The sequence below is a fragment of the Aegilops tauschii genome, chromosome 4 (assembly GCF_002575655.3).
Source record: "Aegilops tauschii subsp. strangulata cultivar AL8/78 chromosome 4, Aet v6.0, whole genome shotgun sequence".
NCBI lineage: Eukaryota > Viridiplantae > Streptophyta > Magnoliopsida > Poales > Poaceae > Aegilops > Aegilops tauschii.
In genome coordinates this window covers 329,984,498-330,001,225 of record NC_053038.3, presented here as the reverse complement: position 1 = coordinate 330,001,225, position 16,728 = coordinate 329,984,498, and positions in this window count along the sequence as shown.

Below are 16,728 nucleotides of genomic sequence, written 5' to 3'. Positions count from 1 at the left end.
GCCACCATATTACGAAAATGTGAGGCTCTCTGAATAGATAGAACCAGACATTCGGGGGAGCCCCAGACATTCGGCCATGAAGGAAGGCCCGGACATTCGACGAGGGGCCAGACATCTGGCCGTGTGGGACAAAGAGAAGCAGCCTTCTCTGTGTTGTGCGGGCCAGTTTTTCGGCTAGTTCCCTGACATCCGTCCACCCTCAACATAAAATTCTTATGAGAGATAGTGGGGGGAAGAATGTGTGGAAAATATTGAACCCACTTTTGTTTAGATGAGATGGTTATTTTAGGAGAGGTGGCTAGATAGAAAAGGGAAGGAATTTTCTATGACTTGAGCATGTCTTTTACTACCCTATCGATCCCCTCTTAATAGTGAGGGATCCCTATACTCATGAATAAAACGAGATTTGTAAACCTCTTTGTTCCTTCTTCCTTGAGTCGTATCAATTCCATGCATCTGTGGCCCACACACATTATCACTTGGGGACTAACACCTCAGATTTACTTGGCAAACGTAGTTAGTCCCTTACATTATATTATCATTAACAACAAAATATGATGTAAGGGCATGATTTCACTTTCACGCGGTTCAATTATAGTCTTAATTGTAGTTTGTACAGTTGGTGTAGTAACTTCTGGTTCAGTTGTGCGGACAACTTATGGAACAGATTCTGTTTCGTAAGTCATATCCACTTCTGAAGATTCAGTAATCTCGTCAAGCTGTATTGTCCTCCCACTTACTTCTTTAGCGAGAAACTCTTTCTCAAGAAAGTGTCCATTCTTAGCAGCAAACACTTTGTCTTGAGACTTTTGGTAGAAGGAATACCCCAATTGTTTCTTTGGCCTACAAAGTAGCATTTGTCTGCTTTGGGATCGAGCTTATTTGGCTGTAAACGTTTTTCGTAAGTCTCGCAACCCTAGTCCTTGACTTTGCATATGATTACTTTGGGCAAAACATCATCAAATGTTGTCCCTATAACAGACGATTTATCTAGGTCGTGTGTCATCGACCCCCCCTATTGCCCACCTTAGCAAGGCTATGGTTTGAAACTGTTTTCACCCAAAAGGGGAAATCCATTTGCATATGAGTTAACTGCACTAGGGGAGCTTTGTCCGCACACAACCTCTCGAAAATGGAGATTTCTGTAGCACGTCTATGTCATCATAAGACCCTACTATCACTGGTACAGTGAGCTGCTATACAAACGATTTTAAACCCCTTTTCGTGATGGCATTTTGAACCGTCGCCTAGTGAGTGTGGCGATAGAGGGGTCCTTCCCACACGACCCATAAACCGTTGGGGATAGGACTCCTGTCACACACGCTTGGCAAAATGAGATCGTGTGCGACGGGCGAGCGATCAAATACAATTATACATGCCCAATCGGTTCCGGGCGTAAGTACATCCCATACAGTCAGTCCCAAACAAACCTTTCCATTCATATGTACATTCCTGCTACTTCTTGAGCTTGCGTTGGTTTTTCCCTTGAAGAGAAAAGGGTGATGCAGCAAAGTAGAGATAAGTATTTCCCTCAGTTTGAGAACCAAGGTATCAATCCAGTAGGAGACAACGCACAAATCACCGAATACCTGCACAAACAATCAAACAACTTGCACCCAACGCGATAAAGGGGTTGTCAATCCCTTCACGGTTATTTGCAAAAGTGAGATCTGATAGAGATAGATAAACGATAAAGTTAATATTTTTGGTATTTTTGTATTATAGATCGGATAGTAAAATATTGCAAAATAGTAGATCGGAAACTAATATGATGGAAAATAGACCCGGGGGCCATAGGTTTCACTAGAGGCTTCTCTCAAAATAGAAAATAATACGGTGGGTGAACAAATTACTGCCGAGCAATTGATAGAAAAGCGCAAAGTTATGACGATATCTGAGGCAATGATCATGAATATAGGCATCACGTCCATGTCAAGTAGACCGAAACGATTCTGCATATACTACAATTACTCCACACATCGACCACTATCCAGCATGCATCTAGAGTATTAAGTTCATAAAGAACGGAGTAACGCATTAAGCAAGATGACATGATGTAGAGGAATTAACTCAAGCAATATGATGAAAATCCCATCTTTTTATCCTCGATGGCAATAATACAATACGTGCCTTGCTGCCCCTACTGTCACTAGGAAAGGACACCGCAAGATTGAATCCAAAGCTAAGCACTTCTCCCATTGCAAGAAAAACCAATCTAGTTGGCCAAACCAAACCGATAGTTCGAAGAGAATTACAAAGATATCAAATCATGCACAAAAGAATACAGAGAAGATTCAAAAAAATTCATAGATAAGCTGATCATAAATCCACAATTCATCGCATCTCGGCAAACACACCGCAAAAAAGTATTACATTGAATAGATATCCAAGATCATCGAGGAGAACATGGTATTGAGAATCAAAGAGAGAGAAGAAGCCATCTAGCTACTAGCTATGGAGCCGTAGGTCTGTGGTAAACTACTCACGCTTCATCGGAAGGGTAATAGGGTTGATGTAGAAGCCCTCCGTGATCGAATCCCCCTCCGGCAGGGTGCCGGAAAAGGCCCCTAGATGGGATCTCACGGGTACAGAAGGTTGCGGCGCCGTAAAAGTGTTTTCGTGGATGCCTCTGGTGGTTTGGGGATATATGGGAATATATAGGCGAAAGAATTAGGTCAGGAGGTGCACGAGGGGCCCACAAGGGTGGGGGCGCACCCTCCGTCCTTGTGGCCGCCTCGTGGCTCCTCCGACTTCATCTCCCAGTCTCTTGGTTGTCTTCTAGTCGAAGAAAAAACACTGTGAAGGTTTTATTCCGTTTGGACTCCGTTTGGTATTCCTTTTCTGTGAAACTCAAAAACAGGGAAAAACAGGAACTGGCACTTGGCTCTAGGTTAATAGGTCAGTCCCAAAAATAATATAAAATAGCATATTAATGCATATAAAACATCCAAAACAGATAATATAATAGCATGGAACAATAAAAAATTATAGATACGTTGGAGATGTATCAAAGCATCCCCAAGCTTAATTCCTGTTCGTCCTCGAGTAGGTAAATGATAAAAATAGAATTTTTGATGTGGAATGCTACCTAACATATTTATTCATGTAATTTTCTTTATTGTGGCATGAATGTTCAGATCTGTAAGATTCAAAACAAAAGTTTAATATTGACATAAAAACAATAATACTTCAAGCATACTAACAAGGCAATTATGTCTTCTCAAAATAACATGGCCAAAGAAAGCTTATCCCTACAAAATCATATAGTCTGGCCATGCTCCATCTTCATCACACAAAATATTCAAATCATGCACAACCACGATGACATGCCAAGCAATTGTTTCATACTTTTGATGTTCTCAAAGCTTTTCAACTTCCATGCAACAAATGAGCGTGAGCCATGGACATATCACTATAGATGGAATAGAAGGTGGTTGTGGAGAATAAAAAAGAGGGAGATAGTCTCACATCAACTAGGCATATCAACGGGCTATGGAGATGGCCATCAATAGATATCAATGTGAATGAGTAGGGATTGCCATGCAACGGATGCACTAGAGCTATAAGTTTATGAAAGCTCAAAATAAAACTAAGTGGGTGTGCATCCAACTTGCTTGCTCATGAAGACCGGCAATTTGAGGAAGCCCATCGTTGGAATATACAAGCCAAGTTCTATAATTAAAAATTCCCACTAGTATATGAAAGTGACAACATAGGAGACTCTCTATCATGAAGATCATGGTGCTACTTTGAAGCACAAGTGTGGTAAAAGGATAGTAATATTGCCCCTTCTCTCTTTTTCTCTCATTTTTTCTTTTTTTCTCTCTTTTTTTGGGCCTTCCTTTTTTATTCTGGCCTTCTCTCTTTTTTTATTTCCTCACATGGGACAATGCTCTAATGATGAACTTCATCACACTTTTATTTACTTACAACTCAAAAATTACAACTCGATACTAGAACAAAATATGACTCTATATGAATGCCCCCGGCGGTGTACCAGGATGTGCAATGAATCAAGAGTGACATGTATGAAAGAATTATGAACGGTGGCTTTGCCACAAATACGATTTTAACTACATGATCATGCAAAGCAATAGGAAAATGATATGCGTGTCGTAATAAACGGAACGGTGGAAAGTTGCATGGCAATATATCTCGGAATGGCTATGGAAATGCCATAATAGGTAGGTATGATGGTTGTTTTGAGGAAGGTATATGGTGGGTGTATGGTACCGGTGAAAGTTGCGCGGTACTAGAGAGGCTAGCAATGGTGGAAGGGTGACAGTGCGTATAATCCATGGACTCAACATTAGTCATAAAGAACTCACATAATTATTGCAAAAATGTATTAGTCGTCGAAACAAAGTACTACGCGCATGCTCCTAGGGGGATAGATTGGTAGGAAAAGACCATCGCTCGTCCCCGACCGCCACTCATAAGGAAGACAATCAAAAAATATCTCATGCTCCAACTTCGGTACATAACAGTTCACCATACATGCATGCTACGAGACTCACAAACCTTAACACAAGTATTTCTCAAATTCACAACTACTCACTAGCATGACTCTAATATGACCATCTTCATATCTCAAACAATCATAAGGAATCAAACTTCTCATAGTATTCAAAGCACTTTATACGAAAGTTTTTATTATATCCCTCTTGGATGCCTATCATATTAGGAGTAAATATATAACCAAAGCAAATTACCATGCTGTTTAAAGACTCTCAAAATAATATAAGTGAAGCAAGAGAGTTCATCAAGTTCTATAAAATAAAACCACTGTCGTGCTCTAAAAAGATATAAGTGAAGCACTAGAGCAAAATTGCCTAGCTCAAAAGATATAAGTGAAGCACAAAGAGCATTCTAATAAATCACGATTCATGCGTGTCCCTCTCAAAAGGTGTGTACAGCAAGGATGTTTTTGGAAAACTAAAAAGCAAAGACTCAATCATACAAGACGCTCCAAACAAAACACATATCATGTGGTGAATAAAAATATAGCCTCAAGTAAAGTTACCGATAGACGAAGACGAAAGAGGGGATGCCTTCCGGGGCATCCCCAAGCTTAGGCTCTTGGTTGCCCTTGAATATTACCTTGGGGTGCCTTGGGCATCTCCAAGCTTAGGCTCTTGCCACTCCTTATTCCATAGTCCATAAAATCCTTACCCAAAACTTGAAAACTTCACAACACAAAATTCAACAGAAAATCTCATAAGCTCCGTTAGTATAAGAAAATATATCACCACTTTTGGTACTGTTGTGTATTCATTATTTATTTATATTGGTGTAATATATATTGTATTCCAACTTATCCATGGTTCATACCCCCCGATACTACCCATAGAGTCATAAAAATAAGCAAACAACACATAGAAAACAGAATCTGTCAAAAATAGAACAGTCTGTAGTAATATGTAACTATCGAATACTTATGTAACTCCAATTTTTTTGAAAAGTTAGGAAAACATAAGAAATTTGTTTATTAATCTTCTGCAAAAAGAATCAAATAAAAATGACTCTTCTATAAAAAATGAGAATTGTTTTCCTGAGCGCAAAAGTTTCTATTTTTCAGCAAGATGAAATCAACTATCACCGTAAGCTATCCCAAAGGTCTTACTTGGCACAAACACTAACTAAAACACAAAATCACATCTAACCAGAGGATAGATTAATTATTTAATGCAAAACAGAACCTAAAAAGCAAAAATAAAATTGGTTTACCTCCCAACAAGCGCTATTGTTTAATGCCCTTAGCTAGGCATAAAAACACGAAGAGATCTAGGTATAATCGTAATAATGATAAGGCAAATCTCGAAGACTCATCTCATACTCCCTTCGTTCAGCAGCAAGTTTTCTTTGTGGTAAGAAAAAGTAATCAAAAGGGCTAAATTTAATAGGATAAGAATCCCCAAGATCAGGTTTGGGAGGAATTGGTTCCTCCTTCGGCCCCTCATATTGTATGATCAACTCATCATTATAAGCCTTCTTCTGGCAAAAATTCATGAGCTTGTGTCTAAGAGAAAAACCCAATCTATGGTTCTGTATGGCAAAATTGTCATTAAGCTCAGAAATCTTATCTATTAAAACATCGGTAGGGACCCTTTTTCTCAAATTTTTGTTATAAGCAACATGATCCAAATAATGTAAACACATTATGTCCTCTTGGTTAAAGAGAATTCCCTCTATGGGAGGACGACCACCATCTACTTCATAATGCACAAAAATTTCACTAGCTTCTTTCATAATAAATCTAAACTCATGGGCTAGAAATATAGTGGCGGCGTGCTTAACAGAAGAATGCTCAATATTTGAAAACTCTAGAAAATTCCTTTGTATGTATCGATGCATATGAACAAATTGTCTTTCAAGTTCAACTACGAGCAAAGATATAGCATCCGCAAGACTACTAGTTTTATGGAGAATAGATCCACCCAAGGTGGGAAGCGCACCGGCACAAGTAAAGAAATCTTGAATAACCCCTTTTCCAATAATACTGTCGCTACCTGTGCGAAGCTTTTTAGTGTGTAGGATAGTAGATTCTTCATGATGATTAATATTAGCAAAAGAATCAAACTTACCCCCATCGTTACTACTATCTTTTTCAGCGATAACCTCCCCAATTTCAGACATGGTGGCAGTAACAAATCTAGCAAACGAACAAACCAAAGGGCAAACAAAGAAAACGGACCGAAGAGGGGCGAAGAAAAAGGCAAATCTTTTCGAAAATCATTTTAGAAGTGGGGGATAGGAAAACGAGAGGCGAATGGCGAATAATGTATTGCAAGAGATGAGAGTTTATGATGGGTACTTGGTATGACTTGACTTGGCATAGATCTCCCTGGCAACGGCGCCAGAAATTCTTCCTGCTACTTCTTGAGCTTGTGTTGGTTTTTCCCTTGAAGAGGAAAGGGTTATGCAGCAAAATAGAGATAAGTATTTCCCTCAGTTTGAGAACCAAGGTATCAATCCAGTAGGAGATAATGCACAAATCACCGAATACCTGCACAAACAATCAAACAACTTGCACCCAACGCGATAAAGGGGTTGTCAATCCCTTCACGGTTACTTGCAAAAGTGAGATCTGATAGAGATAGATAAATGATAAAGTTAATATTTTTGGTATTTTTGTTTTATAGATCGGAAAGTAAAAGATTGCAAAATAGTAGATCGGAAACTAATATGATGGAAAATAGACCTGGTGGCCATAGGTTTCACTAGAGGCTTCTCTCAAGATAGAAAATAATACGGTGGGTGAACAAATGACTGCCGAGCAATTGATAGAAAAGCGCAAAGTTATGACGATATCTAAGGCAATGATCATGTATATAGGCATCACATCCATGTCAAGTAGACCGAAATGATTCTGCATCTACTATTATTACTCCACAACAACCGCTATCCAGCATGCATCTAGAGTATTAAGTTCATAAAGAACGGAGTAACGCATTAAGCAAGATGACATGATGTAGAGGAATTAACTCAAGCAATATGATGAAAACCCCATGTTTTTATCCTCGGTGGCAACAATACAATGCGTGCCTTTCTGCCCCTACTGTCACTGGGAAAGGACACGACAAGATTGAACCCAAAGCTAAGCACTTCTCCCATTGCAAGAAAAACCAATCTAGTTGGCCAAATGAAACTGATAGTTCGAAGAGAATTACAAAGATATCAAATCATGCATAAAAGAATTCAGAGGAGATTCAAATAATATTCATAGATAAGCTGACCATAAATCCACAATTCATCGAATCTCTGCAAACACACCGCAAAAAAAGTATTACATCAAATAGATCTCCAAGAACATCGAGGAGAACATGGTATTGAGAATCAAAGAGAGAGAAGAAGCCATCTAGCTACTAGCTATGGACCCGTAGGTCTATGGTAAACTACTCATGCTTCATCGGAAGGGTAATAGGGCTGATGTGGAAGCCCTCCGTGATCGAATCCCTGTCCGGCAGGGTGCCGGAAAAGGTCCCTAGATGGGATCTCACGGGTACAGAAGGTTGCGGCAGTGGAAAAGTGTTTTCGCGGATGCCTCTGGTGGTTTGGGAATATATTGGCGAAAGAATTAGGTCAGGAGGTGCACGAGGGGCCCAAAAGGGTGGGGGGCACGCCCTACCCCCCTGGGCGCGCCCTCCGTCCTTGTGGCTGCCTCGTGGCTCCTCCGACTTCATCTCCAAGTCTCCTGGTTGTCTTCTGGTCCAAGAAAAGTCATCACGAAGGTTTTATTCCGTTTGGACTCCGTTTGGTATTCTTTTTCTGTGAAACTCAAAAACAGGGAAAAAACAGGAACTGGCACTGGGCTCTAGGTTAATAGGTTAGTCCCAAAAATAATATAAAATAACATATTAATGCATATAAAACATCCAAAACAGATAATATAATAGCATGGAACAATCAAAAATTATAGATACGTTGGAGACGTATCAATTCCACACAGTCAATCCAAGGAATATGTTTCGGTTCGTATGTACATCCCACACAGTCAATCCAAGAAGTACGTTTCTGTTCATATGTACATCCCACACAGTCAATCTAGGGAAAACGTTTACGTTCACACGTACATCACACACAATTTTCCCCATTAAATTGTTTGCGATAGTGTTGCCATTGCAGACGATATTAACAATTTTATCGTTTGCATTATTGAATGCATCACACACGATGCGTAGAAGAAACTGTGTGGCATAGGTTGCCCATCACACACTTTTTATGTGGTAAATGTTTGCGCAAGGTGGCCTAACGCAAATAGTTTTCAATAGGAAGTCGTGTGTGATTGTTCATTGATCCAACACGTTTTATTCCTAGAAACTGTGTGCGTTGTCTGAGATCATCGTCCACGGTGTTTTCTCAATAACCGTTTGCAATATAAAACCCCAATAGCAAGCTAATTGCCTATTATTAATAATCCATTTATTAATCTAATTGAGATTTCATATTAAGCACACAGTATATTTCATTTTCGTATTAAGGATGCAGGATTTCATAATTGAAATAAGAGTACAACATCATATAGCTTCAACACTCAGCTACCCCATTACACAACTACACCAGCACCAAGTTTCACATGCAACATCTATAACCTTTCGAAATTAGCATCATAGACGGTACATAGACAGATGAATCTCATCTGGAAAACTGCTGAAGCGGAAGGCGAATATTGAGCCTTCATTGATGTTGAAGGTCTTTGCTACTTTAGGCATTGCCTGTGGATGATTGACCGTCCATCCTTCATCCTCTCCAGGAAGACTTAAATATTTAACCATGGGTGTTGTATGAATACCTTCCTCGCCTCCTGACCATACATGTGGGTTGAGAGGTAATCATCAGTGAACTGCTTTGAAAAGGCTTGAAAACAAGGAGATGCATAAATATCTTCTCTAGATTTGAAATGTCACAAAGGAATAAAAAAGACAAGGTATAATAGTTAGTACCATCCTATAGTTAACTGATGTCTTCTTCCTTGTGTGGACAAAGATCTTGTTGTTTTTGACGCTAATTTCTTTATCATAACAATCTTTCTGAGTTTCTTGACTTGACTGATATTCATGGACAACTCATTTCCCCATAAGAAAAAAGGGTCGAACAGTGCGTCAAAACCTCTAATAGCAGGACCTACATGTGCAAGACCAAATTGTTAAAAACCTAAATATTAGAATGTCCTGCAGTTGCAGAATAATGTGCTATTAGACAAAGAACCATGCATGCGCAAACCTCGATTATAAACCTCGGTGCTTCCCATTGTTTCCCTGTAACACATATAAGGTAGTTAGTGATCAGGTTAAGTGAGGGTTGGCATGCTATCAGTAAAATATGTTGATGAAAAATAAACACATTGTAGATTCATCAGATTAATTCGAGCTACATGGAAAACCCATTTATCCAAACCAAGCATGTTTAAGAACAAGGGAATATAGCAATTGTATATGTTTCTCATGTATTAAGTGTAGCCAAATTCAATTTATTCCTCACATGCATAACAATACAAAATTCTACCCACAATAATTGGACATCGCATTGCAGAATTGAACCAAACAGTTAACTAAACACCACCACAAATGAACCAAACATTAACTGAGCACCACATTGCACAATATAACATACTCCTCGTAGATGATCAGACAGTTAACCAAACCAAGCATGCCTAACAACTTGGAAATATAGCAATTGTATTTGTTTCTCGTGTATTTAGTACAACCAAATTCGATTTATTTCTCACATGGTAGACAATAACAAAATGCACCCACAAGAATTGAACATCGCATTGCAGAATTGAACCAAACAGTTAACTAAACACCACAACAAATGAACCAAACATTAACTAAGCACCACATTGCACAATATATAACATACCAGAATATCAGACAGTTAACCAAACCAAGCATGCTTGACAACTTGGAAATATAGCAATTGTATTTGTTTCTCATGTATTTTGTATAGATAAATTTGATTTATTTATCACATGGAAGACAATACGAAATTGCACCTTGAAGAATTGAACATCACATTGCAGAATTGAACCATATAGTTAACTGAGCACAACAACAAATTAACCAAACAATTAATAAGTGAGCACCACATTGCACGACATATAGAATATATACACTAGAGCAACAGATTGCATGGTAAAAGTAGATAGGACAATTCACTAGAATTTGTTAGAAAGGCAGCAGCACTTGCAACGAGTAAACCGAGCATGCTTAACTGGTGTAGCTAGCTAACTGAACATAGGTCCTTATAGTGAGCTAATAAGACAAGCTACTCCTCATCGTCGGAGATATCGATGATAATTGGATCCTTGGACATGGAAGAGGGCGAGGCCTCCACATCGTGGGTGCCCTCCTCGTAGTGGTGAGTTACCTGAGCCGCTCCGGGCACCAACCTGCTGGCTCTCGAGTTGAGGTAAGCACGGGCATGCCGAGAAAACACCTCGTAGTCTTCATCGAAGGCACCAACAGTGGCCTCGAGAAAACGCCACGAACTGTCGTTTAAAGCAGCCAACCGCGTCACGGCGTCGGCCACAAGGCGTCGACTGTGGCCTGGACAGCGAGGTTCTCCTCCAAGTTCTGGGGGTCAGCATGAATGGCAGCCGTCGCGACCTCATCCACGCATGCAGCCGCAATTTGCCTCTCCGTTGCCAAATGCTCCTTGAGCTCCTGGCTATACTGCATGCACCATGGCTTAGGGAGGCGCTTATTTGGGGGAGGGGTCGGTGATTTGGGTGGAAGGTGTCGCGCCGGCGGTCGGAGCATGTGGGATGTAGAAGGAGGAGGATGATGGGGGTCAGGTGTGGATTACCTGCCTAGATCGACAAGGCCGAGCATCATGAAGGAGGGTCGCCGGCGAGGAGGCGGCACTGCAAGCAAGGAGTGAAGGTTTGAACTTGGAAAGGAAGGCGGAAATAGGGTAAATGTGGCTTTTGGTAAGGGGGAGGGGGCGGGCAGGTAGATATTTCCGCGGTAGCCGAAAATTTTGGATCGGTGCAGCGAAAAAACTGGTGCGCAAAGTGCCATCAGACGCGGTCCCCTATTCAACACTGTGTACGATATGTGAACATCACAGACGATTCACATAGCTTACCCCATGTGTGATGAGTTTGAACGTGCAAATTTTGGTCCGAATATCCCTGGTTACAGTGGTCATCCACGTCATTGCATAATTTCGGTACACAAAGGAGCCTACAACACATCCACACTTCTTAATCGAGCAAGTTCAACAATTAAATAGAGCTAGCTGACCTAAACATTACCCTAACAAATTAAAGACTGGCACTCTAAATTAAACAAAGAGTACTACTCTGGCAGGCGCTCGTCGATCTCCACCACCTCCTCCATGTCCAGCTTGCGCCCGTCGATCTTCTGGGGAAGGGGCTCCATGGCAACAATCGCACCATACTCGGCAAGCATCTCACCATCCGCGTCCACCATCTCTTTGGAAAAGGCCGCCACGAGATGGGCATGGGCGGCCGTGGTCTGGGCTTGGACGGGCTTCGTCATGGCAAGGTATGCCGTGAAGGAATGGACGGCTGCTCGAACGCTCTCAGCGATTACCAACTTTTCGGCCGTGGGTTGCCGACAGTTGTCGGAGAAGCTTTATTCAATTTGTGAATTGACCTCCACGAGCTGGGCGTGGGCGGCCTCGACATGGTCGTGGGCGGCCTCCATCAGGGCTAAGGCGGCCGCTACGGAACGGACATCTGATGTGCCACTCTTGCCAGTTGCTATTCCTGGCGCGGATGTTGCTGCCGCCACCTGAGCAGCAACAGCGGCCGTTTGGGCTGCCTTGGCCGCCCGGTCGCAGATTGCCACAACGCTCACGTAGCTTGTTACCATGTGCATGGCGGCTGCGACAACGCTCTCGCCGGAGTGGGCCACCAAAGTGGCCCTCATGACGCGAGCCACATCCCCATCTTTCACCGGCGATGATTGAACATTGAAATGATATTTGGGGAGCGAGCTAGTGTCCTTGACGCGTTGGCTGCGCACTCTAGCAGACGCACCTTCTCGCGTAAGCCACATACATACTACTCCGACGGTGCTCCAAGATATTTTGTACTGCATCTCACACTGTTGGTGATAATATACCGTGTGCGGCCTACTTGATTTTTCGTCTTGATTTGAAATGCATAATTGGGTCATAGTGGCAAAGCAGGGTGTTTGAATTGCTAGAACTTCTATCTGCAGTGAACGTGCAACTTTTAGGTGTGTCGTCAAAAAAATGGAATTATTCAGGGTTCGTTTGGACAGTTTTTTACCTTAACTTGGTTTTCTAGGCATTTCAGGTGCACAATTCAAAATTAAACTACATGCACATGCCCCGGTGCACCAAAATGGGTTGTGAAATCATATATGTGTCCATGGGTTGATGCTTATGTCCCATGCCAGAAATGGTGATGAATTTCAAACACCTCGGCACTATGGCTCGCCGGCAGACGTTGAGATACTTGGTTTTGAAATTCTAGTAAATCCAAAACTCGTGTGAATGCATGAACCTTTGGCATGCTATCATGGAATGGCATCAGCATGCTGTGGTAAAAAAATGTTCTATTTGGGGCAGGTTTTGGTATAAGCTTCTCACAAACCAGAGCTTCTCGCAAGAAGCCTCATGGTTCCGGTAGGGAACATGTCACCATTTTGGACGAAACAATATTCGTTGCCGCTTCTTGCTTTCAGATTTTTTCTGGTGTCAACATAGAACAACATGAGAGTCATGTTAAATTTTGGAATTTTTGGGGTTCGTTTGGACATTTTTATACATTAACTGAGTTTCTATGAATTTATGTGCATAATTCAAATTTGAACTACAAGCACATGCTCCAGTGCATAAAAATGAGTTGAAAAATCAAATGTGTGTCCTTGGTTGCATGCTTAGGTCCCATGCAAGAAATGGGAATGAATGTCAAACACCTCGGCACCGTCGCTTGGCCGCAAATATTGAGATACATGGTTTTAAAATTCTAGTAAATCCAAAACTCGTCTGAAATTCATGAAACTTGGCATGCTATCATGGAACGGCATCAACATGCTGTGGTGAAAAAATTGTCCCATTTGGGGCAGGTTTGGGTATAAGCTTCTCACAAACCGGAGCTTCTCACAACAAGCCTCATGCTTCCAGTAGGGAATGTGTCACCTTTGTGGACGAAACGATATTCGTTGCCTCTTCTTGCTTTCAATTTTTTTCTAGTGTTAACATAGAACAACAGGTGTGTTGTGTTAAATTTTGGATTTTTTCGGGGTTCGTTTGGACATTTTTATACATTAGTTGAGTTTACTATGCATTTATGTGCATAATTCAAATTGAACGACAGGCACATGCTCCAGTGCATATAAACGGGTTGAAAAATCAAATGTGTGTCCTTGGTTGGATGCTTAGGTCCCATGCAAGAAATGAGAATGAATGCCAAACACCTCGGCGCCATCACTTGGCCGCAAACATTGAGATACATGGTGTCGGAGGGATGAACCCCGGGCAGGCAAAGGAACCCGAATCCTTTTGAAAAACATCGGGACCGGCATCGCCCCTCAAATCCATCTCGCACTTGGCCGGGTCCGTCGACCCAGCCAAGAGACTCAACCTGGCCGAACTCTTCAACCTGGCCGAGACGGCAACCCGGCCCTGACGGCTGGCGCAAGCCGGCGGAACCCGGTGAACCAAGGCTTCCTCAACAAGCCATCTCCCCCGTGGCATGTTCCTCAACCCAGCCATGGGTTAGCTCCCGTCCCATCCAAGGCGTGCGATGGGACGAGTCTCCATTAAAGGGATGAGTGTGGCAACAGTGCCCCACTGACTCCTCTGACCAGCAGAGGTGTGGCAACAGTGCCCCACCTACCCCGCTGACCGAGGCCGACATGGCTACAGCGCACCCATCGTCACTGATGACGCTAGCAGACGGCGACCTGGTGGTACGCCACTGTAGCAGACTCGACCCGGCAACTCCGTGACAGGCGACAAGACGGAGAACAGTGCCCCTGGCACACGGGGCTCGCGCCTGAAGAACCCAGCGAGCCCTGACACTCGACGGGTCCCAGCACCGGCTTCCCAGACGATGACAACCCGGCCCCCTGGCCTTGTAACTCTACCATTGTAACCCTGGGGGTTGACCTATAAAACCCCCAAGAGCCCTCATGTATATGGACACGCATGGATACAACACACCACACACTCACACGATCAGTAGAACGCACACTAGGAGAAGGAGCAGCCTAAGCCTTGGCCTGTCTTCCTTCTTCCTCCAAACAGCTCTAGGAGCAACTCTGTACTGCTCCATATAAACCACACTCGATCGGCAGGACTAGGGGTGTTATCTCTCCGTAGAGCCCCGAACCTGGGTATGTCTTGCGTCCCTCGCTCGCTCATGTCGACCTCGCCTCTGGAGCCCAACGGTGCCCTCGAGCCTCCTCCTCTCTTTAGCCACCCTTTGGCATCTGCCGTGCACCCACCACGATAGTTGGCACCCACTGTGGGGCAGCTCGAGGTCCCGGCCGGAGACATGTTCCAGACAGGGCTCCTCTCCGACTCCGACGAGCCCGTCATGCTGGCGGACGACGTCATCGACGTGCTCGCCGCCTCCTTTGCCGCGCTGCGCATCTCCGGTGCGCCCGCGGCCTATGAGTACCCAGGGAGGTGCATCACATCTCCGACTCCCCCATTTCCCTCGGTGACGAGGCTCTCGCCGGGGCAATGGACCTCTGCGTCCGAGTGGAGGTGTTCGCCACCGACACAGCCTCCTCCTCGTCTAGCGCTGCGAGGAAGGCCGCCGAAGCCAAGGCCGCAACGGATCGCGCCCAACCCGCTGCGCGCCATGATGCAGAGCCTCCGTGTTCCCATCGCCACCGACGTTGACGCCACCAATGCCGCCGAGACCCAGGCTCGGCTCGAGGAAGATCTCCAGCGCCTGCTGGACCTATCCGAAACGCTCGCTGCCATGCAGCATCGTCCGGACTCCGCTCAGCGGGAGCGTGACGCCACCTACGGCTTCACGTCTACCGCCGCCGAGCCAAGCCGGGTTGCAGATGTGCAGGCCCGGGGCGGCGCCATCGGCCGCGCCCTCGGTGCAATCCCGCCCGTCTACGAAACCCCCGTGAAGAATATGCATGCTGCACAAGAGGACGCAGTCAGCTTGGACCAGCTGCAGGGCGAGGAGCTGAAAGACCGCCTGCAGCGGGTGAACGAGTTTCTCGATGCCGCCAACATGCAGCAGAACTGCCTCAACAAGCCCGCGGGATCCGTCTCCCGCCACACCGACGACCCGGAGCAGAACACGGCGTCTTCGCCACCCATCGAAGCTCATTCCGGCCATACCCGGACCCGGCGCAAACCCGCCCCGGCTACCGCCGGCTGCTTGGCTGACGAGACGGACCCAGAAGATCGGCACCGGCTTGATCCTCCCCCGCAACCCGGCCATCGCGCTCGTCCGGCTTCAGCCGACCCGGCCCCCCGCAGCGCGGTAACTAGCCTGCTAGGCCCATGCGCCATCGACGACACCGACGCTCGCCACCGCCTCGACCAGCTTGCCCTCTCCTTAGAGGTGGAGGAGAACAACGCGGTCGGGCCGGCTTGCTTCAGCCCATGCATCCGGGATGAGCCCTTCCACAAAGGGTTCATGCTCCGTGACACCCCCGAGTACAATGGCACCGTCAAGCCAGAGGACTGGCTCATCGACTACACCACCGCCATCGGCAGCGCGGGCAGCAATCACCGCCTCCCTGTGCACTACGCCCCGCTCATGCTCCAGGGCTCGCCCCACACGTGGTTGAACAGCCCGCCGGCCGGCAACATCAACGCGTGGGTCGACTTCGAGCAGGCCTTCATGCGCAACTTCACCGGCACCTACAAGCGGCCCGGCCGCCCCAGCCAGTTCGCCATGTGCGTGCAGGGGGCGACGGAGACCGGCCGCGAGTACCTCGCACGCTGGACCGAACTCTGGAACAGCTGCGAGGGCGTCCACGAGGTCCAGGCCATCCAGTACTTCGTCAACGATTGCCAGGATGGCACCCTCCTCAAGCACAAGCTCCTGCGCTCCGAGCCGACCACCATAGCCGTGCTCATGGTGACGGCGGACAAGTACGCCAATGCCAACTCTGCCATGAAGATCCAGGTGGCGCTTGACAAAGCCGGCAAAGCAAAGCCGGTCCCGCCCCCCAAGCCGGCCGGCGAAAGCAGCCGCTAGCAGAACAACAAGCGCAAGGCCGATCAGCCGGCCCAGGGCTACGACAACCA